This window comes from Macrobrachium rosenbergii, chromosome 51, assembly GCF_040412425.1.
Source record: "Macrobrachium rosenbergii isolate ZJJX-2024 chromosome 51, ASM4041242v1, whole genome shotgun sequence".
Classification (NCBI taxonomy): domain Eukaryota; kingdom Metazoa; phylum Arthropoda; class Malacostraca; order Decapoda; family Palaemonidae; genus Macrobrachium; species Macrobrachium rosenbergii.
Genome location: NC_089791.1, coordinates 30,903,286 through 30,928,848, shown reverse-complemented (window position 1 = coordinate 30,928,848; position 25,563 = coordinate 30,903,286). Strand labels below are relative to the sequence as shown.

The 25,563-nt window shown below is 39.9% G+C and overlaps 1 protein-coding gene across 1 annotated transcript in view; it reads left to right on the top strand.

The window, feature by feature from the left end:
* Nucleotides 1-25,563, top strand: part of LOC136833266 (uncharacterized peptidase C1-like protein F26E4.3) — a 94,550-nt gene that overhangs the window by 427 nt on the left and 68,560 nt on the right. The window contains exon 2 of the mRNA XM_067095182.1: nucleotides 11,321-11,385. The gene's annotated coding sequence lies outside the window, so the exon portion shown is untranslated. The remainder of the gene's footprint in view (nucleotides 1-11,320; nucleotides 11,386-25,563) is intronic.

The window sequence follows — 25,563 nt, the reverse complement described above, 5'->3', positions numbered from 1 at the left end:
TCTCTCTCTCTCTCTCTCTCTCTCTCTCTCTCTCTCTCTCTCTCAAAAGCGAATGATTAACGAGCAAACAGATCATAGTCCTACGTTAGACATAATAACCTTAAATGTATTTTAGCCGCTGTAAACAGTTATTCGAATCTGTTTCCTATTTATTAGGGAATAATCACATTGGTCATATATAAACGTTCTTTATATATGTATATATATATATATGTATATATAATATATATATATATATATATATATATTTATATATAAATATATAATATATATATATATATATATATATAAATAGGTTATAAGTCGTTCTTTTTTATTATAAAAATGTTACGCTAATTTGGACGAAACTAGGTTATGCACAGGGTAACATTATAGGCCTAGAGAGTGTTGCTGTATTTAAGGAGCAAGAGCCCGTGCTGGCGTAAGGCCTGCTTAATCATCAATATAATTTATTCAGTTATTATTAGCCTTGTTGATGTTTCTCATGCCGAACCGTTATTGACGTTTTCAGCTAAACTTTGTGGCCTGGGATGTAGTTTTTTTTTTTTATATCGAATGATTTTACCGTTCCTTTTATCACCACATTAGTGATAGCAGTACCACAGGTGGGTGTACCTGCCTCGTTAATTTATAAACCAGTCTCTCTCTGTCAAAGCAAAGCATTATAATTGTCTGAAGCGAAGAAGTGCTACGCCATTAAGAGTCTTACAAGTTTGTCAAGTTAATCTTTTGCCACTTGTTGAGTGAGGAATTCGCTCTCCGCTTTCTTCCTCGTTAATTTAATTTTTGATTCAGCGATACAAGGACGCGGGGAATCAACCCTAGACGCAGACTCTCTCGCTACGAATGAACAAATAGACGAATAAAATAAAGTACGACCAGTTGGCACGGCGTGCATGTTAGATCACTTCGAGGACCCAGATACCTGCTAAAAAAAAAAAGGTGAAGAAGAAAGGGCTCGGATCATCAGCTTTATTCTCTTACTACTGAGAGTCAGTGATGCACGGCGAGGACAAATATCACTTGCTCTCTCTCTCTCTCTCTCTCTCTCTCTCTCTCTCTCTCTCTCTCTCTCTCTCTCTCTCTCTCTCTCTCTCTCTCTCTCTCTGAAGTCTGTATGGCGTAGTTCATTTTTCCCACATCGGGCATTACGATTGTTCTCAACATTAATCACTGAATAACTACTTAAAATGAGTTGTTGAATGATGAGGACAGAAAAGTTTGGATGACAGTAAAAATGAATCTTTAAATGAGTGGGGGAAAAAAATTAGTTTGCAACTGGGTAAGAGAGTTATTGAATGTCTGTGAAATTTTTGACAATGATTAAGTGACTGGAAAAACTAATAAGCCGTTGAGAGATTGAATATGAGTCTAAAAGATGGATGTCTTTGTATACAAATGTGATAATTTGTCATCCTTGGAGGACCGATGGAAACAAGTCATGGAAGACAAAAAAAAAAAAAAATACTAAAAAATGCGCCGAAGTTTCTTTGGCGCAATCGAGTTTTCTGTACAGCCCCTACAGCATATAATCAAGGCCACAAAAAATAGGCCTATCTTTCGGTGGTCTCGGTATAATGCTGTGTGAGCCGCGGCCCATGAAACTTTAACCACGGTCAGGTGGTGGTCTATCGTATATCTTTGCCAGAAACACGACCATGGCTAACTTTAACCTTAAGTAAAATAAAAACTACAGAGGCTAGAGGGCTTCAATTTGGTATGATTGATAACTGGAGGGTGGATGATCAACACACCAATTTGCATCTCTCTAGCGGTAGCGTCAGCAGTTTTTAAGATCTGAGGGCGGACAGACAAAGTGCGGACGGACAGACGAAGCCGGCACCACAGTTTTCCTTCACAGAAAACTTAGAAGTCGTTTATGCAAAAGATAGTCGCATCCAGACGGCTGAAAGCACAGCGAGCGTCCAAGAGCAAAAGCATACACTATACAAACATACAACACAAAGGCTTCAGCCAACTAACTGACTGCTGGGAAAAGGATCGGCCAAGGGAATGCTGTTTACATTAATGAGTCTCAATATTTGTACCTCGTTTGCAAGACCTTATGCGGCTGGGAAGGATTATAGCAAACAGAACTTTCTTGAAATTGTGTGTGTGTGTGTGTGTGAGAGAGAGAGAGAGAGAGAGAGAGAGAGAGAGAGAGAGAGAGAACAAGCAAACAGACCACTGAAATGGCCATCAGCCAAGCAGACAGCTATGCTTACAAAAGTCATTTGACAAGTCCGATGACAGAAGATAGACGTGTACAGTACATAACTTGTCATTCGATGATAAATATTTATCATATCAGTATATCATAACTAAATTTAGAGCCGAGTGACCTAATAAAAATTGCCGTATTAATATATTTGGCGAGCAGCGATAAACGTTATAATCGATAGTTTTTGGCGCATGTTTCAGTCTCTCTCTCTCTCTCTCTCTCTCTCTCTCTCTCTCTCTCTCTCTCTCTCTCTCTCTCTCTCTCACAAGATGCAGAGGTCAGTGAATTTTACAATTTGGGAGGAAAGGCATCGCGTATTTCGCTATAGGCCTATTATATTTCGGAAATCGCTGTGTTTTTCCTTGAGAAAGTATCTTTGCAGGCGTGATTTAAAGAATGGATTATATAGATAGGAAATTACAGCTAGGAAATCGGACACAGCGTTGGGCTGTAGGTTGCTAGAACACGGTAGTGAAAATGGTGGAAACCCTCAGACTCGCTGAGATGTTGGTACTATAGACGCCATTGAAAGTTCCATCGGGAAGGTTGACTCGCCAAACCTAACTTTTTTCGACGATCCTTGGAGGTTTTTCATATTTCATTTTCTTGCTGGGAGGTTCTCTGCCTTACGTTGTTTTTCGTTAATCATTTGTTTATTGTAGCTCACAACCGCGATTCGTCTGCTGGTTTTATTTCGTCAAATAACATGAGCCAAGCGATAGGCTCACGTCAGGTGTAGGCTGCCGTTCATTTGTTTTCTGGTTTTTCGATATGCCCAAGTCTGTGAAAAATTGCGCCAGCATCTCATCTGCAATGCAAGCAATGGCTAATTTGCATGCATGGATGCAAACAGACATCTGAGACACCATTCTCTGTAGTTAAAAACCGCGATTCGTCCACTGGTTACATTTCATCAAAAGACGCGCCAAGCGATAAAGCTACGTCAGGTGTAGACTGCTGTTCATTAGTTTTTCGGTATTCCCCAGTCGTCTGTGAAAAACTGCTCAAACGTCTCATCTGCAATGCAAGCAAGGGGCAATTTGCATGCGTGGATGCAAGCAGGCACTATGAGACTACACCATCCCCCTGATAACGCAAAGATAATATCAGGACGAAAACAAGACGTAGGTCTATTGATGCTTGTGAGCGATGGCCAGCCATCACCTGAATGAAGTGGCGATTGATCTCAGTCGAGGTTACACACACACACACACACACACACACACACACACACACACACACACACATCTGTCCCAAGGTCATCACGCTCCCTCGTCTTCTTAGGTGTTCTGGCCCTTGCATAGAAGGTCTTTGGCCCCTCCGCGGTTCCTGGAGGAGGTTTGGGAGAGGGGGAGGGGAGAAAGTCATTATGGTTGTGTGTGCGTGTGATGAGTAGGGTTCTTTCGTGTACGTATGTGTATGTGATCGGCTGTGTTTGACAGTGTGTGTGTGTGTGTGTGTTTTTGTGTAGAGATAAATGATGGAAATGTGCATGAGGTTATATATATATATATATATATATATATATATATATATATATATATATATATATATATATATATATATATATATATATATATTATTAAAGGACCTCATTAAAACTGGATGGTATCTAACAGGTTTTTTATTCAGAAAAGTTACAAGCGTACATGGACAAACAGTCCACATTATCAAGTATCCGTACAATACTTGATAATGTGGACTGCTTGTCCATGAAAGCTTGTAACTTTTTCTGAATAAAAAAACTCCGTTAGATACCATCCAGTTTTAATGAGGTCCTTTTAGTAATTGTACTAATGCACAGAACAATTGTGTATGTGATAAAGTTAATATATATATATATATATATATATATATATATATATATATATATATATATATATATATATATATATATATATATATATAGAGAGAGAGAGAGAGAGAGAGAGAGAGAGAGAGAGAGAGTCTAGTAACTAATTCACCTGTCTTGATTTTATCCTCAGGCTAATTCAGTTCTGAAATCACTTCGTATCATCGCATTTGATTTGTCATTCAGGTGAAAGAAGTCTTACTCTCTCAGTTTTATCCAGTTAAATGGGACCTTTTTTCCTTTTAGTATGGTGCATTAATACACCAAGAGGACCAAAATTATAATCATTTGTGAGATTCAATAAGGAAGATGCGTTAGATCTGGTTATGATAAGTTCGTTTGTCTGCAGGATTACGAAAGAAAGTTGCGTGTAGATTTTTACCAAAATTTGACCCAGGGTGGGGCCTCTTGGTCTCCAGCAAGTGTGTAGATTTTGGGAGAGGTCTAATGTAAAGTTTGGGGAGGAGGGACCTTCCGGTCGGTTGGTAGCTCACTGTTCCAGGCTTCAGTATTTGAAACTCTGCGCACTTTTCCCTTAGATTTTGTTCTTCAAATGTGACAGTTGCTATTTCTGTAAAGTACAGTAGTAGCCTACTGTCTTCCCTTAACGTGCTAATTTTCATTTGGATCCCAGCTGCTAGTAATTTCTTTGTTCACAGGGTGTTGACACCTGCAGTGGTATATGCAACTCTGTTAATGTTTTTTTTTGCTAGTTTCTTATAATTTTCCTGTTCGTCATCTCTGAGTCCTATATACGCTGTGGAATGGAATGGAATGTGGAATAGAATATAGAGTTGAGGCCAAAGGCCAAGCACTGGGACCTGTAAGGTCATTCAGAGCGGGAAAGGAAATTGAGAGTAAGAGGTTTGAGAGGTAGGAGGAAAACCTTAAAGCAGTTGTACTGTGAATCAATTGTTAGGAGAGGGTTGCAGGATAGTGAGATGGAAGAAAGAGAATATGAATGGAGGTACAGTAAAAAGAATGAAAGGGGTTGTAGCTAGTGGTCGAAGGAACATTGCAAAGAACCTCAAGTAATGCCTACAGTGCACCTCATGAGGTGCACTGACGACACTATCCTCCTACGAGGAGCATAGAGCAGAGAAATCGAAGGAGACGAATGAAAAGTAAAAGCCAGAAAGCAGCGACCTGTTTCATTCCTTTTACTGTACCTTCTTTCATATTCTCTTCCTTCCATCTGACTCTCGCTTGGCCTTGGGCCTAAATTCTATATTCTATACTATTCCTTGGCTTAATTTCTGCGAACACTTGCATTCTCACAACAACAGGAGAGCTGAACAGTTTATTATTCATGCGTTCTGAATAACTTGAGCCCAGGAGATTTAAGTCAATAGCATAACAACGTTATGTTCATTCTTTCCCAATTATCTCATTGCCACATTCAAATGCAAATTTCAGATACCATTCTTTTATGCGCAGACTTGCATAGCAGCTTTCTGGGCATCTTGGGCACCTATAAACGCTTGCATAAGCTGTGTAATAATGAGAAATAAAAAGTAAATAAAATCTACGTCCATTAAATCCTTAGCAGAGTGACGTCATTCAAAAGTGTTGATTCAGATCACCTCTGTAACCAGTAGCGACGATGACGTCACGCGTCCTGGTAAGCTCCCGTCGTTAACACCATAACCTGAGACATAGGCCACGCCCCCTTCTTACGTCATTGGTCTCTCTGCCACTTGCATCTTGCTAGATAAATATTGCATGTTTTCGAATCGACCTTTTTGTATGTCCTTGTTCCCTTTTGAGGTGGAGAGAGAGAGAGAGAGAGAGAGAGAGAGAGAGAGAGAGAGAGAGAGAGAGAGAGAGAGAGAGATTTTCTTTACCAAGCACACGGGAAAAGTTATAGACAAGAAGTAGGAGTCTACTATAAGTTAACAAGGAAAAGGCTATAGTCCACTTTGGAATTTGCTCCATGCTCCTGTTTTCCTACAATTTCATCGACCATCCTTTTGCCAGATGGTGGGCCATTTGCACTCCAGGAAGGATTAACTACTGAGATGGCTATTTGTCTGTCAGTCCGCACTTTTTCTGTCAGCCCTCAGATCTTAAAAACTTCTGAGGCTAGAGGACTGCAAATTGGCATGTTGATCATCCACTCTCCAATCATCAAACATACCTCTAGCCTCAGTAGTTTTTATTTTATTTAAGGTTAAAGTTAGCCATGATCGTGCGTCTGGCACCGTTATAGGTGCAAACAACACAGGCCACCACCGGGCCGTGGCTGAAAGTTTCATGGGCCGCGGCTGAGAGTTTCATACAAAATTATACGCTGTACAGAAAACTCGGCGCATTTTTTACTTTTTTTTTATTAACCCCACCAGACCTGGCTTCGTATTTTGACTGAAGGCCTCTGTTACTGATGTCCAGAACTCGACAGCTGTCACACCTGCCAAGAGTTCACGGAATCATCATTCGTTTAAAAACAGCTTATCGAGCCATTTCTTCATTCCTGCACAAGCAAGAAGCCTTCCATTGATTTTTGGTATTAATGATAAATAGAAACTAGTGCGGGTAATCGTATTCATTCATTTCTCAGGGAGGATGTCTCACATTCTTCTTCTTCCATTTTTTACAAGAAAAGTGAATAGTATAATCACCCTAGAAAAAAAAAATGCAGTACGGTTATTACCACCATCGTTTGCATCTTAAACAAGACTAGTTCACCAGTTGCTGCCAAATCACTTAGCCAGCCTTTCACCTACCGGAATACCCCGTAGGGGTTTAGTGGTGTCAGTGCACCTCATGTTGTGTAATGTAGGCATTACTTAAGGTTCTTTGCAGCGTCCCTTCGGCCCCTAGCTGCAACCCCTCTTATTCATTTTCCTGTACCTCCATCTTCTTCAATCTTGCTATTTACCCTCTCCTAACCACTGTTCCATAGCGCGACTGCGAGATTTTCCTCCTGTTACACCTTCCAAACCCACCTACTCTCAATTTCCTCTCTAGCGCTGAATGACCTTACAGGCCCCAATGCTTCCATTCCATCCACCTACCGGAACATGGAGCTACGTATCATAAACAGAAGGTTGATGAGACAAAACAAGGCAAAGACGGAAAGCGCACGAGAGCGCTCCGCATCGCCCCGAGTCTCTTCAAGTCGTCCCAGGAGTTCTTGACGTGACTGATGTTGAAAACAAACACGGCCGAAAGTATCTCGACTTGTGAATGATAGGTTGGCTGCCTTGGCTCTCGTTTTTCCCCACTTCGGGTAGCTTGAAATGTCTTCATAGTGATATAAAGGGTATTTTTGGCTGCAGTGCAGATCTCCTTTGGAAGGTGTGCGGTTATGGCTGTAGAAGTTGTTGTTATTATTATTATTATTATTATTATTATTATTATTATTATTATTATTATTATTATTATTCGGAATGTGAACCCTATTCTTATGGCACAAGTCCACCACAGGGGACATGACTTGAAATTCAAGCTCCGAGGAATATTATTGTTATATATTATTATTTTTATTATTTAGAAAATGAACCTTATTCATATGGAACAAGCCCACCACTGGGGCCGTTGGCTTGAAATTCAAGCTTCCAAAGATTATGGTGTTCATTTGAAAGAAGTAACAGAAGGTAATGGGAAATTATTATTATTATTATTATTATTATTATTATTATTATTATTATTATTATTATTATTATTATTATTATTATTATTATTATTATTATGCAGAAGATGAACCCCATTCATATGGAACAAGCCCACCACATGGGGGCCATTGATTTGAGATTCAAGCTTCCAAAGAATATGGCGTTCAGTAGAATGAAGTAACAGAAGGTAATTGGAAACAGAAAGAAGACACCTCTTAGAAAAGAAAAAATAACTAACAAAATAATAAACAAACAGATAAAAATGTAACTAAATCATGAAATACAAGGGGTGTTGCTTTAGGGTAGTAATGCATTGCATCTCCGCTTGAACTTTCGAGGTTCCTGTCGCAAGATGGCCTCAGTATATAAAAATTTATTTCTCTTGTCCAGTAAATGAAAATTTTAGGTCCAGGTCTCTCCTAGGAACGGGTTCATTCTCCCCGTTCCTTCCTCTTTCATTATTTTAACTTTGACTCTATTTGGGAGCGCCCTGATCTTCGTATTCTAAGACTGCTTCCTCTGACAGTTACCTCTGATCGACGCATGATAAATTACGCAGCGTTCGAAGGACCCAATCCTACAAAGGACACCTGTACCAAAACGTTTGGTCCCGTAGGGTGGTAGTGCCGTTAGTTTACCTCACGCGGCGCACCGTAGGCATTACTTAAGGTTCTTTGCAGCGTTCCTTCGGCCCCTAGCTGCAGCCCCTTTCATTCCTTTTAATGTACCTCCATTCATGTTCTCTTTCCTCCATCTTGCTATCCAACCTCTCTTTTAACATTTGTTTCATAGTGTAACTGCTTTGAGGTTTTCCTCCTGTTACACCTTTCAAACCTCTGTCAGTTTTCCTTTCAGCGCTGAATGACCTCATGGGTTCCAGCGCTTGGCCCTCGGCCTAAATTTTTTATTCTGTCCAAAATTTTTGGAGATACTGAAAAGCTCGATTCCATTTCCTGTACCTTTTGGAAACTTGCTGGAGTTTCCTACCGTCCTCCATCTTGGATCGATTTAATGAAACCCTTTCAATTCGAGTGTTTCATCAGCGGGCACCGCATACAACGTGCCTAGCGAGGTGTACTGTAGACAGTCTGAAAGGTCTTTCCACGGAGTCTTCCAGGAATCTTTCCAGAGAAAGTTTCCAGTGACCTTTCCACGGGACATTTTTAGGGTTCCATTTAGAGAGAAATTTTCAGGGATCTTTCTATGGTAACTCTCCAGGAAAATTTTCCAGTGATCATTCCAGGGAACTCTTCTAAGAATACAGTCGGCGTGAATTTCTTCCAAGAATCTTTTCCAGAAGTGTTTTCCAGGTAGTTTTCCAGGAAAATTTAGCAGTGATCATTCCAAGGAACTCTTCTAAGAATATAGTCGGCGTGCATTTCTTCCAAGAATCTTTTCTAGAAGTGTATTCCAGGTAGTTTTCCAGGAAAATTTTGCAGTGATCATTCCAGGGAACTCTTCTAAGAATATAATCGGCGTGAATTTCTTCCAAGAATCTTTTCCAGAAGTGTTTTCCAGATAGTTTTCCCGGAAAAGTTTGCAGTGATCATTCCAGGGAACTCTTCTAAGGACATAGCCGACGTGAAGTTTTTCCAGAATCTTTCCCAGAAACGTTTTCCAGCGATCTTTTCCAGAAAATTTTTTTAATAATCTTTCCATAGGGACAAAAAAATCCTTCTAGGATTCATTTCCAAAAATTATTTTATGATCCCTCAGTGTTTGTGTCCTCCCTGGAAGGGAATTTCCAGTGAGACTTTGTGACAACGTATTTTCCTGATGAAAACTTAAAGAAAATAAAGTAAATGTACCATGGAAACAATCGCTTTCTTCTTTTTTCTTTTTTTAAAGAAAGAAAAAAATCTTTGCATAATCATTGAAATGGTTTGAATGAGGATATGAACTTTTCTTATGCTGCAGCAAACCTGCACAGACCTTTCGCCTGCAGATAAACCCAAATGTCAAAGCGCAGGAGAGAGAGAGAGAGAGAGAGAGAGAGAGAGAGAGAGAGAGAGAGAGAGAGAGAGAGAGAGAGAGAGAGAGAGACTAATACACATTAGTAGATTTTGAGAACTATGTAGATGTTATAATCACTGATACAATGACATATAATCACTGATACAATGAAATATAATCATAGATAAAATTACATAAAATCACTGATACAATGAGATATAATCATAGATACAATGACATATGATTATTGATATAGGGGCATGTATTCTGGTATACAGTGACATATAAACACTGACACAACGACGTATAATCATTGGTACAGTGACACATAATAATTGATACAATGAAATGCAGTCGTTGATACAATGACGTGTAATAGTTGATACAATATGTAATCACTGATACAGTGACATATAATCACTGTTACAACGACTTATGATCACTGATACAATGACGTATAATGATTGATACAGTGACACATAATCATGATACAGTGACATTATAACCACTGTTACAGTGACAAGTAATCATTGATGCAATGACATATAATCATTGATGGTACAGTGACTTGCAATCATTGATACAGTGACATGTAATCACTGTTACAGTGGCATATAATCACTGATACAGTGACATATAATCACTGACACAATGACATATAATCATTGATACAGTGACATATAACCATTGGTGCAATGACTTATAATCACTGATACATTGGCATCTAATCACTGATACAGTGACGTATAATCACTGATACAGTGACATATAATCATTGATACAATGACATATAATCACTGACACAGTAACATATAATCACTGATACAATGACATATAATCATTGATACAATGACATATAATCATTGATACAATGACATATAATCACTGATACAACGACATATAATCACTGATACAGTGACATACAGTCACTGATTCAGTGACACGTAATCACTGAAACCACGCATCAGGAAAATCTTGGCAGTATTTAGTCTCCCACTCATCTGGGCATAATTTAACAGCTGTGTAACAGCTGGTTGTCACAGGAGAGAGAGAGAGAGAGAGAGAGAGAGAGAGAGAGAGAGAGAGAGTAAGGCCACTCCAGTGTCCTTGGAATGTAGAGGGGACGAAATCTCGTAATCGCGTTGATCCGGACTCAATTAGGAATAAAGGGAAGGGTGATAGGGCAAACGGAGATAAGATAGATTAGATACAGGGCATGAGAGTCGACCGGAACAGAGGCACTTCGTTGTCCCCGAAGGGTATTTTATGCCTTGTGAATTCAGCGTGCATTGTTTTCGGAAAGAGTTTTTTGCCCTGTTGATTTAATGTAACAGGGAGGGTCACAGATTCACAAAATATGAGTAAAAAAAGATGTGGTTTTTTGTTTTGTTTTGCATCGTTTTCTTTTTTCATCCAGAACCATTTAGCTTATAAAGCTATAACCCCGTAGCCCCGCTGCAAAATTTGAAGTGTTTAAACTCACCGATTCTCGAGATACCGGTTCAAAATGATTGATTGAACTTGAAGACATGGACACCATTCTCGAGTTGTGGTCTTTGAGATGACAGACATGGCCAAGAAAAACAAACAAATGCTTTCTGTTATCTAATCTTGTGTAGATAAGATGGAAGACTTGAAATTACAATTGAATGATAATTTTTTTCTTCAATTTCTTTTCAGGATCAAAAGAGGCGAGCTCTCGAGAAAGAGGAAGAGAGAGAGGGAGAGAGAGAGGGAGGAACAGGGTAAGTACATTGCCAAGTTTTTTATCGGATAAGGAGAGATAGCGAGGGCGAGATTGTGTCCCCCTGATTATAATCATTATTTTATAATCATAATCGTAATGATTCAGTTATCAACATAAGCGCGATTCTGCCCATTTGCGATAACTGTTGTTAATACCAAATTCATCAACAACAGTCATGTTAATACTAACCTTGGACTGACGTTGACAACTTCTCTGCTATGGACGACGTTGGTTGAGCTTAGGCTTTGTATATATATATATATATATATATATATATATATATATATATATATATATATATATATATATATATATATATATATATATATATATATATATAAAGGTATAACTTTTTTGTCTAAAGTTATCAGGCTGTTCATTGTATCCCCTGACACAAGCAAACTTAGCTTCTAGATGGTCAGTGAATTGAGCGAATATGTTTTTACAATCTCATTATATCCCCTTCTTTTGAATTGACAATAAAATATATTAACAAAACAATATGAAGACTCATATATGAAACTAAGCACGAGCAATGAATGGTCCTTTGTGTAAAGAACATCATCGTTCCTCCGACAAACAGGAGTGAGTCTTCCTGCCCCACGTTATCAGAGATTCCCTCCAATTGCCTTTCCGTCCGAGAGAAGCAGGCTCCTACTGCCTCTTGCGAGCCCGCAAGAACTGCAAGTCTTTTCTGTTGTCTTTAGTTTGCTTTCTCAGAGTGTTTCTCCGTCGTCTGGAGGTTCCTGTAGTCTTTAGTTTGCTTTCTCCGGGTGTTCCTTCGTCGTCTGGAGGTTCTGGAAGTCTCAGAGCAACATTCCACTCTTCGCCTGCAGGTTTCTCAGCTTACCCTCCAAAAGAAGATTCTTCTCCATGCTGCTGGCCAGCCTCGCCAACTCTTCCAGCTTGGGGTCTTTCGCTGGCAGTAAATTATCCCGCTGACTAAAGGGAGGAATTTTCTCTCGGCAGCTTTCCAACTTGCTCCTGCAGTTCTTGAACGTTGAACTGGAGGGTTTCCTTCTCAGTCTTTACCTGGTTGAAGTCGCATTCCAGTTATCGGATTCGTCTAGTCATCTGCATCCTTTCATTTCCCATCTCCTGCAGTTCCTCAGCTGGCCTGCTTCTTCCTCTTGCTGACGAAGTCGACAACTGAACTTTGCCAACCGAGCAGTCAAGCTCTGGGTACCCCTCAGCTCTTGAACAGAGACAGCGTTCTTACCCAGTCGCTTACTTCAGGCTTTCATCCTCGTTATCTCGTCTTCCAGCATGTTTCGTGCATTTTCCTGAGCCGCCACCTCCTTCTGCATTATCTGCTTCGCGTTCTCGAGCAAAAGGAGGATCTTGTCCTCCAAGACTTGCTGTTCCATCTTCTGCTCGTCTAACCGTCCTGCGTAAGATAGAATCATCTCGTCTTCTTTTTCCAGTTCCTTTCTCTGCATCATTCCCTTTTCTTTTTCCAGTTCCTTTCTCTGCATCATTCCCTTTTCTTTTCCCAGTTCCTTTCTCTGCATCTCCTCCTTTTCCTTTTCCTTTCTGTTTTCTTGAAGAACATTTTCCTGGCCAAGAACTCTCTTGGTCAAGTCGACATTCAGCAGCGTCAGATTCTTCCTCTCTTCTCTGTCGAGACGAACTTCTCCCTGCAATGCTTCATTTTTTTCCATTGCAATCATCATCTTCATCGATTTTCTGCTTCCTAATGTTGTCCAGTATGTTGCCTTTTGCGGTGCTAGCCAATCCAAAAACAGCAACAAGGATCCAATTCTTGATTCCAGAGGAGGTTTCCAGACCTGGGTCCATTTTGACGGATTCTCTGAAGTTCCGCTGCACGAAGCCGCGCCAAAAACTGCCGCTAGGCCCGAGGCAAGGCAAAAGAAGCTGTAGATCCATGTTGGAGTCTGTACCGACAGAAGCCACTCTTCAAGCTTATATTCACCTCCCTCTCACATTTTTCTTTCTGCGTTTTTCAGAATTTCGTAAATTTTCCCGAGAAATATTGTATTTTTTTGTTTGGCAATTTATGCATCACCAGATCTATAAAAATGTCAAGACAATTTTCTTTCTGCGTTTTTCAGAATTTCGTAAATTTTCCAGAGAAAAATTATATATTTTTTTTGGCAATTTATGCATCACCAGATCTATAAAAATGCCAAGACATTATCCCGATTATCTTCATCACTTGCATGTCATCAGAATGACTCCTACGAGCTGCTCTGTGAGCAGGAACCCGTGCTGGCATAAAGGCAGCATATTTTCGGGAAACAACGTGTAGGCACCACACACCTGTCTCAGACCCACTATTGTGCCAAACGTTTTACCTCTCTCTCTCTCTAAAATGTTTGGGCATATATATATATATATATATATATATATATATATATATATATATATATATATATATATATATATATATATATTATATGTATATATATATATATATATATATATATATATATATATATATATATATATATATATATATATATATATACATATATATATATATACATATACACACACACATGTACACACACAAAAAATTAAGATACAAATGTCGTTCAGCATCCAATTCGTTCTACTTCAGAAATAATACCAGAGGGGGAACCATAGTTAAGTGGTTCGTCACCTGACGGATTCGATCCACCGACGAGAGACAGGTAATATGCCATTCGGCTGTCAGGGTTTAATAAAGTTTTGGAACGGCGCACGTCCCTTGTAGCAGCTCCATAAAATCGCCATCAGTAATTTTCTACTCTGCAACATCAGGCTTCAGTGGCAAGATGCCAGAAGCCTCCAGAAATCCCTCTCGTATTTCAGCGCCTTTGGATTTTTTCACTTTTCAAGTTTCCTTGAAAAGAGAGAGAGAGAGAGAGAGAGAGAGAGAGAGAGAGAGAGAGAGAGAGAGAGAGAGAGAGAGAGACGGGCAGGAGTCGCTTTTCACCCCGCCAGCTTCTGTTTCGGGCCCTTAACGAGAAGCCTTTTAAAAAGGCCAACGAGATAATGAATGACGGAGGAGGAGGGGAGGGAGACCCCAATCGGGTTTCCCCTTTCCTCCTCCTCCTCCTCCTCCTCCTGTCATGTCGGGCTTGTGATTGTTGACATCCGCTAGTGTCAGGCGTCATCTTAATCGCGACTCGTCAAAGTCTTCTGAAAAGGTTCCTGTGTTTATGCGGTCTTCTTCTTCTTCTTGTGGACGTTGCTTGGAATGTTGCGCCTCTTCTCTTCTTCTTCTTGTTTTTATTTTATTGTATTCATTTTTATTTATTTTTGATCTCTGACAATCTAAGATATCCTACATCCTTTCCCGAATTTTTGTTCCTGTAGGGGGTAGCCCCATCAGTGCACCTCACATGGTGCACTGTAGGCATTACTTAAGGTTCTTTGCGGCGTCCCTTTGGCACCTAGCTGCAACCCCTTTCATTCCTTTCACTGTGCCTCCTTTCATGTTCTCTTTCTTCCATCCTACTTTCCACGTTCTCATAACAATTGTTTCAACATTATTCGCAGCCCTGAATGACCTCATAGGTCCCATCGCTTGGGCTTTGGCTTAAATTTTATATTCCAATTCCAGTTCCCCAGTGATTGTCTGTAAAAAATTGATAATCTTAAAAAAATCTTTCTCGCCATTTTTTGTTCACTCAAAAAACTCGTTCATCTCATAAAAAAAGACATTTTAGTTTTCTGTAAAAGAAAACTACTGAGATGGCTTTGTCTGTCCGTCCGCAGTTTATTCTGTCCGCACTTTTACTGTCCGCTCTCAGATCTTAAAAACTACTGAGGCTAGAGGGCTGCAAATTGGTATGTTGATCATCCACCCTTCAGTCATTAAACATACCAAATTGCAGCCCTCTAGCCTCAGTAGTTTTTATTTCATTTAAGGTTAAAGTTAGCCGTGATCGTGCGTCTGGCAGCCATATGGGACAGGCCACCACCGGGCCATGGTTAAAGTTTCACGGACCGCGGCTCGTACAGCCTTATGCCGGGACCACCGAAAGATAGATCCATTTTCGGTGGCCTTGATTACACTTGTTATTTCTTGTTTTTGTGGTTGTGTTAAAACACGTGATAATCACGCTCGTAAGCTTCCCACAAGACGGCGATTAACAACACCTCCTGGGAGCCACATCAACACCAAGGAATCAGCACCACGCAAACACACATCACTTGCGTAAACAGATTAAGTCTGGCTTTCGAGTTCTAAAAAAAAAAAAAAAAATGCGCCGAAGTTTCTTTGGCGCAATCTCGTTTTCTGTACAGCCACTACAGCGCATAATCAAGGCCACCGAAAATAGATCTGTCTTTCGGTGGTCTCGCTATAATACTGTATGAGCCTCGGCCCATGAAATTTTAACCACGGCCCAGTGGCGGCATATCCTATATCGTTGCCAGAAGCACGATCAAGGCTAAACTTTGACCTTAAATAAAATCAAAACTACCGAGGCTAGAGGGCTGCAATTTGGTATGTTTTATAATTGGAGGGTGGATGATCAACGTACCAATTTGCATCCCTCTAGCCTCAGTAGTTCTTAAGATCTGAGAGCGGACAGAAAAAGTGCGGACGGACAGACAAAGCCGGCACAATAGTTTTCTTTAACAGAAAACTAAAAAAAGATTTTTTTTTAGGTCAAAACAGAATAGGGAGACGCGGCCTTCGTCCTATTTGTGCTTCACTTCATTCTGTTTATTTTTCCTTTTTTTATGTCACTCCCATCATCATCATCATCATCATCGTCATTAATTTTGTTTATTTTTGGAGACGTTCTTAATCTGCACTTCTTTGGTTCATCATTTTTTCAACGTTTTTCTTGTCAGTTATAGTTTGTTATAGTTCGTTGTCGTCTTGGAAAAAAGTACTCCTTCTGCGTCATAATTATGAACTGTTTATTCTGCGCCAGCTTGTCACAGCGAGCCAACGGTCATTTCAGCTAGCTGCATAATAATAATAATAATAATAATAATAATAATAATAATAATAATAATAATAATAGTGTAGATAGAAGACCCGCTTTGAAGCACATGGTATTGAAAGTGGTAGCTGTATCGGCTGCATTCAATTTATATAGAGTTTTCTCTATATTTCTCTATCAGAACCCCGTAGGGGGTTAGTGCCGTCAGCGCAGTTCATGAGGTGTACTGTGGGCATTACTTGAGTTCTTTGCAGCATCCCCTCTGCCCCTAGCTTCAACCTCTTCCATTCCTTTTGCTGTACCCCCGTTCATATCCTCTTTCTTCCATCTGAGAATTAATTCATAGTGCAACTGCGAAGTTTTCCACCTGTTACCTCTTCCAAACTTTTTTAATGTCAGTTTCAGTTTCAGTCTGAATGACCTCATAGGTCCCAGTGCTTGGCCTTTGAGCCTAAATTTTGTATTCTGTTCTAATCTATTCGCTGTCAGAAAGAAAGAGAAAACTCTACATAAACTGAGCGCAGCTGATTCAGCTATCACTTTCAGTCATATTATAATAATATATTCAGGTCTGCGTGACATTAATTCTTCTTGCAAGCAGGACCTTTTCAATGTTACGTCAAGCAAGTCACCGTGACTCTCCCCCGTAATGACTTGCCGTTTATGAATCTTGATTTTTAAGCTCCGCTCGGGAGAATATCACGTTGCTTGCAGGCATTTCATACACATGCGCAGTACGCTCGTCCTATTGCAAGCACACGCAGAGCGATCTTAGTATTCTCGAAATTTCCTAGTCGATTCTGAATGAGGTGGGCCTTGTTCTCGTAAGACCGATTTGAGTCCTTTTGATGCTTTTATATGATAATTTGGCGTTGCAGTAATCGAGGTCAAGGACGCCTTCTTATTGTAAGTGGCTCTAAAGGTTATTAGATGACTGGGCAAGATGTATTCATATTTTTTCCTGAATAATTCTCTCCGTAGTGTGGTAGTGCCGTCAGTGAACTTCATGTGGTGCACTGTAGGCACTCCTTAATAAGGTTGTTTGCAGCGTCCCTTCGGCCCCAAGCAGCAACCCGTTTCATTCCTTATACTGTACCTCCTTTCATACTCTCTTTCTTCCAGCTTGCTATCCACCCTCTCCTAACAATTGTTTCAGAGTGCAACTGCGAGGTTTCCCTCCCGTTACGCCTTTCAAACCTTTCTGTCAATTTCCCCTTTCAGCGCTGAATGACCACATAGATCCCAGCCCTTGGCCTAAATTATTCCAATATTCCTGAATAAATTCTGTTTTCTAATTCTAAATCTTCCCCAGTCACACCCAAAGTTAGATACTGATTGTAAACACTGTACCGGCAACACTGCCCTGGCTCACAATGCTGGCGTGCATGCAAGTTACGCCTAAACCTCACTTTAAAACACTTGACCTCTTTCAGGCACTTGAAAAAAAGTGCCGAGAGGTTATTTGACTCTTTTTACTTTACATCCATTCCCGCTTCTTTTCTTCAGTTTCGCTGTCCAACGCCCAGGACTGTTCATTCTTTGTGCAACAGTTGTGCTTTCTCCCGGTTCCTCCTTTAGATCCTTGTGCCTCATCCCGTTTGTTCTCTGGATATTTTTGTCTTGCTGTCCACCCACTCCAACTCCCTGTTTTCATAGTCTTTGTTATTATTATTATTATTATTATTATTATTATTATTATTATTATTATTATTATTATTATTATTATTATTATTATTATTATTCAGAAGATGAACTCTGTTCATATGGAACAAGCCCACCAAAGGGGACACTGACTTGAAATTCAAGCTTCCAAAGAACATTGTGGTGTTCACTGGAAAGAAGTAACAGAAGGTAAAGGGAAATACAGAAAGAGGAGATCATTTATTAGAAAAACGGATAAATTAACAAATAAATAAATGAATAAAAATGTAAGTCAATTATTAAAATTCAAAGAGATTCGTACTAGGGCAGTGGTGCCATTGCATCTTCGCTTGAACCTCTGAAGTTCCAGTCGCACGACATCCTCAGTAGAGGGGGGCCTGTTCCACAGAGCGCTGAATGGCCGAATGTGCCCCATTGGTGCTTGACAGCCTAAATTTCTTAGATAAAAACAGATGTGTCTCTGAACTTTTGCTTTCTTTGATTCTGCCCTTTGAAAAGCTCCATTTCTCGTCAGCATTGAGAGAGAGAGAGATAGCAAGTCAGAAAAATACGTTAGATTTTGTCATTCTATTTAGTTTTTTTAATTAGAATTCGTCCTTTTAACGGATTTTGTACTGAAGACTCAGATCAATCGAAAATATGTATCGTTGTGGGAGTTTATGTACACATGTATGTGTGTGTGTATTTTATATGTATACATATGTATATTATAAGGAAATATATATACATATATATATATAAGAATATATAAGATATATATGTATATATATTTTATATACATATATATATACATACATATACATATATACATATATATATATATATATATATATATATATATATATATATATATATATATATGTATATATATATATATATATATATATATATATATATATATATATATATATATATATGTATATATACATCATGTATGTGTGTGTCACAGCCATTCACCCTCCATTTACTAGCCAAACTCAATAGTGCTTATGTTTCTATCGCCACGTGCCATTTTACCTTCTTTTCGTGTTCCCAGTCAGTCTTTTGTTACCTTCCCTCTATCTCCCTCTAACTTCTCACATGAAGCCTCTATTGTTGCTTTGTTCATTCACTTCAAACCCTCTGGTTTTCAGCAACTATAAAAAAATGTCGACGCATTTTAAGAATATCACTCGGCCACGCCCACATCCTCCCTACCCAACCCTGCCACCCCAGCCTAACCCCCTCCCCTCTTGCACGATTACCCATATGGCTGGCAGCACTGTCCTTATCGTGAGCCGGACTCCTCTACCCATATTCCGGGTTGGTGGAGAGGGGGTCACTTCCCTTTTGGGTCTTCTACTCCTCCCGGGATGAGCGTGTTGCACAGAAAGAGAGAGAGAGAGAGAGAGAGAGAGAGAGAGAGAGAGAATTACTATTCAAGTTGTCGTGATGAGGAAACTTTCTAAAGTATGTCGATGCTGTGGAATAGCTTGTACAAAAATAAGCACTAATTTACAGGTTCTAGAGCCTCCTTTAGTCACTGAGTGAATAACCTTCCTATGTTACCAGTGTCATAGCCAAGCAGCAACTGATATCGTCGGAGAGTGCGGTACGATAACGTCTTGCATTACCTACGGTGCCATTGAAAGGGGGCGTGGCCGAGTGAGAATTAAAATGCGTCGACTATAATATTCTAAATGTTTTATAATCAATCCTTAGGAATACCAAATTCTATTTCAGATAATTATCCTCAACCGAGCATTGAAATCCCTCCTGCGCAATGTCACTCTCTCGCCCTTCTTTCTATTTCTTTTATTTTATTTCTTTTATTTTTTGCCTTTACCCCGTTTTCTTTAAACCAGACGCAAGTGAAATATCTCAAACCTACTGTTCGATGTTTCCCACCTAGTTTGAATTCTCATTCTCAATCCCCAGTCCCTTTTTAGCCCGGCATATATTTGTGTAATCTTTTTATTATTATTATTACTATTATTATTTTTATTATTATTATTATTATTATTATTATTATTATTATTATTATTATTATTCGGAAGATGAACCCTATTCATATTGAAGAAGCCCACCACAGGTGCCATTGACTTGAAATTCAAGCTTCCAAAGAATATTATTATTATTATTATTATTATTATTATTATTATTATTATTATTATTATTATTATTCGGAAGATGAACCCTACCCACATGGGACAAGCCCACCACAGGGGCCACTGACTTGAAATTCAAGCTTCCACAGAATATGGTGGTACTCATCAGGATGAAGCAGGGGCATCGTCACATTATCCGATGAAGGCCTCCGTTCTCGTGCTTTCATTATTCGTTATTCACTGTTCTTGAATCCGCATACTTTCCTCATTCATTATCCTCTGCTAATCCGCATTCTTCACTCGGTCTTGTGGCAGGCAAGACACGACTGAACTCACTAACTGGAGGTTTTCACGAGTTCACGGTCGTCCACCCGTCCGATATTTACACGCCAAATATTAGGCGGCCCACTCTCAGATCCCCGCTGGCGGGTAGCGCCGTCAGTGCACCTCATGCGGTGCACTGTAGGCATTACTTAAGGTTCTTTAAAGCGCGCGTTTCTTGGACCCCTAGCTGTAACCCCTTTCGTTTCTTTTACTGTACCTCCTTTCATATTCTCTTTCTTCCATCTTACTTTCCTCAACCCTCTCCTAACAATTGATTGATAGTGCAACTGCTTTGAGGTTTTCCTCCTGTTACACCTTTCAAACCTTCTTACTGTCAGTTCCCGTTTCAGCGCTGAATGACCTCATAGGTCCCAGTGCTTGCCTTTGGCCTAAATTCTATATTCAGTTCCATTCAATTCACTCTCAGTTGTTCTCTCTCTCTCTCTCTCTCTCTCTCTCTCTCTCTCTCTCTCTCTCTCTCTCTCTCTCATCTATTCCTCCATTTCTTCTCTCGCCTTTTTCCGATGATGACGAGTAAGTCTCAGAGCGAGATATTAAACAAACAGCCTCATTTCTTGAACGCAATACTAATCGATAATCTATTTTTCTTTCCATTCCTCGTCACAATCTCATCATCTTTATATATATATATATATATATATATATATATATATATATATATATATATATATATATATATATTTATATGCATATATATATATACATATATACATAATATGTATATATATATATATATGTATGTATATATATGCATATATATATATATATGTATATATATATATATATATATATATATATATATATATATATATATATATATATATATATATATATATATATATATATATATATATATATATATATATATATATAACAGTAATCTTGTTAAGAGACAAAAATTACGCCATACACGTATTCTGGTTTTGTTATCGCCAGTAATATAATATAATGGTAATAATGTCGATAAAATTTCCTTCTAATGAGTTATATATTTCGTATGCCCAGTAAACTACTTTGTTTATTCCGGAGAGTCATATATTCTTCACGTAGAAATCAACGCCTCCTTTTCAATTAAAACAGGAATACCATTATACAGGAAAGAGTTAAGTTTAAATTGTGTGACGCTAGTTTTAGTAACCGTAATTCAATCAATAGTTAAGTTTAAAATTTTTTAAAATTGTAAGGTTGCGTTCGATTGGCTTACGTTACCTACCTCACCAACTCAGTGACGTCACCACCAGACTTGGCGGGGTTTTTTTTTGGCGCGCACGGAAGGAAAGGCAACACTCCATCCACAACACTGCTTACGCGAAAGCAAACATCTCGCGAGGGAAATGTTGACTCAGACGGCACGGTGAAATGTCAGGGCAGAACACAGTATGGCCGCTGAAAGCTACAAAAGCTTTTGTTTGGGATGAAAGTAAATATTCTTGCAACAATGGGATCTGTAGGTGGCAGTGGTGGGGTAGGGTGGGTTTGTGGGGGAGACGAGAAGTTTGAACGACAGAGTCATTGCTGTTGCTGTGGGGCTTTAAATACGAATGAAAGAAGAAGAAGAAGAACTACAGGCTTTGAGCGCGAATGAAAGGACAAGGACAAGGATTAGACGAAGAGGGAGAACTTGAGTCTTTGATGATAAAAGAAAGAACGACAGCAAGAGTCTTTGGCCACGGATGAAAGAAGAAGATCAAGAGTCCCTGACCACGAATGAAAGAAGAACAAGAGTTCCAGACCACGAATGAAAGAAGATCAAGAGTCTCTGACCACGAATGAAAGAAGAACAAGAGTTCCAGGCCTCAAATGAAAGAAGATCAAGAGTCTCTGACCACGAATGAAAGAAGAACAAGAGTTCCAGGCCTCAAATGAAAGAAGATCAAGAGTCTCTGACCACGAATGAAAGAAGAACAAGAGTCCCAGACCACGAATGAAAGAACAACAGCAACTAGATTCTTTGAACACGAATGAAAGAAGAACAACAACAAGAGTCTGCCCACGAATGAAAGAACAAAGCTTTGATCACGAATGAAAGGAGATGAACAAGTCTCGGGCCACGAACGAAAGAAGAACAAACCTTTGATCACGAATGAAAGAAGATGAACAAACCTTTGACTACGAACGAAAGAAGAAGAAGAAGAATTAGTCTCATATTTTTGTCCACTTTTGAGTTGTCGCCTCTTGGCTAATAATGATCATGATAATATTTAGTGAGACGAGGCTGAAGGAGTTGGACAGCTTGATGTGGGAACTTAGAGCAAGTCAAGTAAGGAAGACGTGCCCTACGAAGGACCATGAACAGAACCTTAAATTCTGCCTACAGTGCACCACACAAGGGGTTTTTTCTGACCTAACCCTTGTATGATAGTTCAACTGAGTTATTTTTGCAGACTGTGTCTATTTGTTTGTCATTTCTCTTAATAATAATAATAATAATAATAATAATAATAATAATAATAATAATAATAATAATAATAATAATAATAATAAAATGATGACGTAATTTTGTACAGCTCGTTCGGTTTTATTATTATTATTATTATTATTATTATTATTATTATTATTATTATTATTATTATTATTATTAGATTTCTAACTCACTCCAGAATCGAACCCAGGACTCTTCAAATGGAATGCAAGGGTTCGATTCCCGGTACCAGTTGGAATTTCATCTATGTTACACACGTGACTGTGTTGATCACTTCTATAATTTTGTTTATTGTTATAACTTGCCCATAACGTGCCAAAGCCTACAGTAAACAAAAGTGGATTTAATATTTTTTTCAAAAATGTGTAAATGGAACCACTAGTTTTCAAGAGCTTCTGTCCAGTTTTAGTAAAACACTAGACCACCCGTGACCCGTTGGGTCACTTAGTGTTGAAAATTTTGGGGAAGGGGAAGGGGAGGAAGGGAGGGGGGGAGGTGGAAGGGGAAGGGGAGTGGGAGGGGAGGCTGGAAGGGTAGAGGGTGGGTGAAGGGAAAGGGGAGTGGGAGGAGGGGAGGGTGAAGGGGGAAGGGATGGGGAGGGGAGGGTGGAAGGGTAGGGGTGGGTGAAGGGGAAGGTGGAAAGATAGGCGGTGGGTGAAGGGAAGGGGAGTCGAAGGGTAGGGGGTGGGTGAAGGGGAGTGGGAGGAAGGGTGGGGTTGGGTGAAGCGGGTGGAAGGGTAGGGGTGGGTGAAGGGGAAGGTAGAAGGGTAGGCGGTGGGTGAAGGGGAAGGGAGGGTGGAAGGGTAGAAGGTGGGTGAAGGGGAGGGGATGGTGGAAGGGTAGGGGTGGGTGAAGGGAGGGTGGAAGCATAGGGGGATGGGTGAAGGGCAGGGGAGAGGGTAAGGGAAGGGCATGGGAAGTGAGGGGAAGGGGAAAGGAAGATGGAAGGGGAGAGGGGAAGAGAAGCGAATGGGAAGTGTGGGGGAGGGGGAAGGGGAAGTCTACGGGCAGCACCAGCCCCGTTTAACTTCCGGTGTGCAAACAAACAAACCTTTCAGGGTTTTAGTATAGTATGATGTAGTAGATAAAGAACAGAAATGAATTCGAGGTTTTTAAGTGGGAGAATTTCTGCGGTATGCAGTTGCAAATGAGGATCTTCACCAAATGACGTTTCAGCTTCGCAGATCAGATCTCTTTCTCTCTGAGTAATCTGGGTTCTCTCTCTCTCTCTCTCTCTCTCTCTCTCTCTCTCTCTCTCTCTCTCTCTCTCTCAATGTATCCCTTTTTATATATTGTTTAAACTCTCCTTCTCATAGATTTATCCTTTTCGTAAACATATACTTTTCATTCATGTTTATTTACTCTCTCTCTCTCTCTCTCTCTCTCTCTCTCTCTCTCTCTCTCTCTCTCTCTCAGTGACACTTCTATCTTTAACCTGAGAGTGCGTTGTGAGCCAACGCTAACTCGAGAACTTAGGTTCATTATTTTGTGTTTACTGTACATCACGATTTCCAGAATGCGTAACCAGATTCTTTTCATCTCAAAAGTCTCACGAACTCAAGGACATCAAACCAGCCTTGAATTTCTTGCAGTCACGAACTCAAAGTCTTGAAACCGGGCTTTGAATTGACGCGATGTCACTAACCCAAATCTTAGATCCTGAAGGAGTAACTAAAAAAAAAAAAAAAAAAAAAAAAAGAGTTCGAACAGACATCAACCAAACGCAAAGGGAAAGACCCAGGTTCCTTCAGACGTGGCCACTCAGCCTTTGGCATCTGGTCTCTGGTGGTCTCATGAAGTGTCTCCTGCTCTCTTTGCCTGCGCAGGAGACGAATCCTGGTGGCAGTGAATCCTGCAGGATACGTACTTCTAGATTTTCCTGAAAACTCGAGCTCTTTTAACGTCGTAGGAAGCTTGGATATATCTGAAAGCTTCTCTCTCAGTTTGCAGGATCTTCTGTGGGATTTTTCGTGGGACCTTTTATGTCAGCATCTGGTTTCATTGGCGGTCACACATCTAAGCACTGGCCAGGCCTAGCGTCCCTCAGTGTCACTGAGCGGGGGACCAGAAAGGCGTAGAAACAGACGGGAAGGCTGTTTAGGTGTCCTCTGGTTGAGTAACAAGAACCAAGCTGTCAAAATCAGCTGATTATATCAGCATAGGTGACTGGAAGACCAGCCGTTATTTTGCTGACCTGTCTTAGAATCATAAAGTTAAAGTTAATTATACATTAGTTTTACCAGACCACTGAGCTGATTAACATCACATCACTTCCATACCGCTGGTTAGGTTAAGTAGCTTTCAGGTTCCGTTTAGCAAAACTATCCCACTCTCCCTCCCCCTCCCCCCGCTTTTTAGCGGGGAAAGGAGTGGGGCGGGGATAGTCTTGCATCTCGTGAAGGCAAGAATAAACTCGCCTGTTCTGAAACCTGATATCAAATTGAGTTTATGACTATCATTCGATGGTACTTGAAATGCACTAAAAAAAATCTTCGTGGAATGACTCCAGTTAGATAAAATACCTTGTTGACACTCGTGACCTTAGTCATCGACGTTGGAATGCAGAAGTCTTCAGCTGGATTCGAAGGAGAAGAAGAAGAAGAAGAGGAAGAAGATTCTTAAGAGGCAAGACAAGACTGTCTGTCACCAATTGACCAGTTGTCTTCACACGAATCTGGTTCTCAAAGTCCTTGACATACTGCGCTGTGGTTTGGGGACTTTTCTCCCTAGAGACTGATTCTTAGAAGTCCTTAGAC